The sequence below is a fragment of the Simochromis diagramma genome, unplaced genomic scaffold (genome assembly GCF_900408965.1).
Source record: "Simochromis diagramma unplaced genomic scaffold, fSimDia1.1 OVJJ01000746.1, whole genome shotgun sequence".
In the NCBI taxonomy this organism is placed as follows: Eukaryota; Metazoa; Chordata; class Actinopteri; order Cichliformes; family Cichlidae; genus Simochromis; species Simochromis diagramma.
The window spans coordinates 1,450,302-1,452,571 of record NW_024386757.1 but is presented as its reverse complement, the minus strand read 5'-3'; the positions used below and the strand labels follow the sequence as shown (position 1 = coordinate 1,452,571).

At 38.7% G+C, this 2,270-nt stretch overlaps 1 long non-coding RNA gene across 1 annotated transcript; it reads left to right on the top strand.

The window, feature by feature from the left end:
• Positions 1-213: 213 nt before the first annotated feature.
• Positions 214-1,765, top strand: LOC120730845. Its single transcript, XR_005695218.1, has 2 exons — positions 214-678; positions 1,395-1,765. It is a non-coding gene; the product is annotated as an uncharacterized LOC120730845 (long non-coding RNA).
• The last annotated feature ends 505 nt before the right edge of the window (positions 1,766-2,270 follow it).

The following is a 2,270-nucleotide window of genomic DNA, read 5'->3' as shown; positions in this document are numbered from 1 at the left end:
ATCATGTTTTGTTCCCTGCTTGCTTTTGTTAGGTTTATTTTGCATTCCCATTCTGTTCACCTCTGTATTTCAATCATGTCTGTTACGTGTCCATGGTTTGTGTGTCTTAGTCCTGGTCTTAGTGTTTGTTACTTCCTGTTTTATTTTCAGAGTCTCTTCTCCTGTGTGTACTATGTTCTATTTTGCTTCTGTAACCCAGTGAGTTTACACGACTCAGTAATGCACTACAACATGTTATTGTTAATTGGGATTCATCATTACTCTGTTAATCACTGAGTTGATCAAAAATAAATCAATAATAAAAGATAAATACTATAAATATAAGAATAAAACCCAAAGAGTATATTTAACACCCCTACTGGTTAGGAAGGAACAAGCCCCGCCTTCCCCTGCTCTGTACCGTCACGTGCTCAGACACAGAGAGAGACGGAGGTGCACAAGACCATCGCTGATTTTCACCGCCAAGCTTTTTGCTGGAAAATAACTGTTAACTTGATAAATTGAGCAAATATCCATACCGGAGATCTGCATGGACCTTGGAGAAACTGACCTGATTTATTGTGAACATTTCGGACCTTGAAACCATCGCGATCTGTGCGGGAGCGGATGAAGTGGACAAGATCCTCTCTGAGAGTTGAACAAGATCCTTTCTGAGAGTTGAACATTAGAAGTGTGCTGGTGAGTTAAACTGGGACTGGGCGAATCAGGCTAATTGAAAAGCTAACTAGCCTAATGCTCATAGCTGCAGCTGTAGCCGACCACGTTTTCACTGTGGGAGAACACACGGGGTTTCTCACGGAGTTCAGCCATTTTGAGCACTCAGCTTGTGTGCTGATGATGTTCTAGTATTACTTGTTGAATATTAAATGCACTAAAATTAGATGATGGAATAAGTTAATGTTGATCTTAAAGGTCATGAATCTACTTTATTTTGTCACATTTGATGCTCGAGCGGCACTGGATAGATGTCCGTGTGTATTCTTACTGTGCTGATACGTTACCACATACTGTAAAACTACAGCCTGTGGGTTTTTGTATATTCTTTTGGTAATTTTATTCTGTACATTGAGTGTAAATAATATATTGCTTCATTGCTATGCAGTGTAAAGCAATGCTCCTGTAATTCAGTTAAAGGGCAATACTGTAAAAAAATAATCTACCATAGTTTATGGTTTATTTCTGATTTCTGATAGAAATGTGCACCTTAATGATAGAATAAGCTGATTGTGATTTAAAGATTGCATTCATGATTAAGATGCACTGTATAGACTATAGTTAGAAATTAGAATTAATGTTTTGTGCTTGTTTTGTTATAGCACTTACATTATTTACACATATGGCCATGTATATCATTAGAGTGTGAACTGAATTAGTAATAGTCCTGTTGTTTACAGGCTAGGTTTTTTTTTTTATGGGATCGTGAGACCTGGATCTCTTCCTGACGAGGAAGATGGCGAGCCTTTCCCTTTGAACCGAACCACAGCCATTCTGAGTTGGCCCAGAAGGGCAGGTTGCTCTTCTCTCACGAACAATTGCAACAGTGCGGTAGGACGAAATCACACCAATCACAAACTTTTGACCTATTGGATTTGACTTGACTGAACACTGACTATTAAGCCGGCAAGACTGACATATCTGAGCTCAGATAGGATTCTGACTGTTATTATTATTGCTGTCACTGTATTTTATTTTATGTTTTCATTCCTGTTCATGAAATGCTGTTAAATTGTTGCTAAATAGTTTAATACAATTCATAGCAACTTTACCTGTGGCTCCAGTCATTCTTCTCCACGCAACTCACTTTATCCCTCCTACGAATCTAGCTATTGGCCCATTCTCTCCATCTTACTTTAATTTCCCCTACCCTATCCTGTACTTGGCTACACTTCCCTAGTCTTGTTACTCCTGATCTGTGCCTGCTGTGTTCCCAGCTGTCTCCACTTTCCTAAACACCCTCCCATGTTTTTATTGTCTCTGTCTTGCTTGGTCCCTTGCTCTTTGCTGCCAAAATGCAGATCATATAACTTTGCTTTTTTGGAGGCTCCATAATGTGCTTACAATCTCCTTTCAAACTCGTGATGATCTTCGGAATCACCTCAGATCCAGTTCATGCAAAAAACTAATTGTTACATCTTTCCAATATATGATGGCTGTTACTTAAAAGTGATGGCTTTTAAAGTAATAGTTTAACTACTGCCAGCTTGTGGTACATAGCCCATTGATCATATTTAAGACTGAAACATTACTTAATGGTTGGAGTTTTTTGAGCA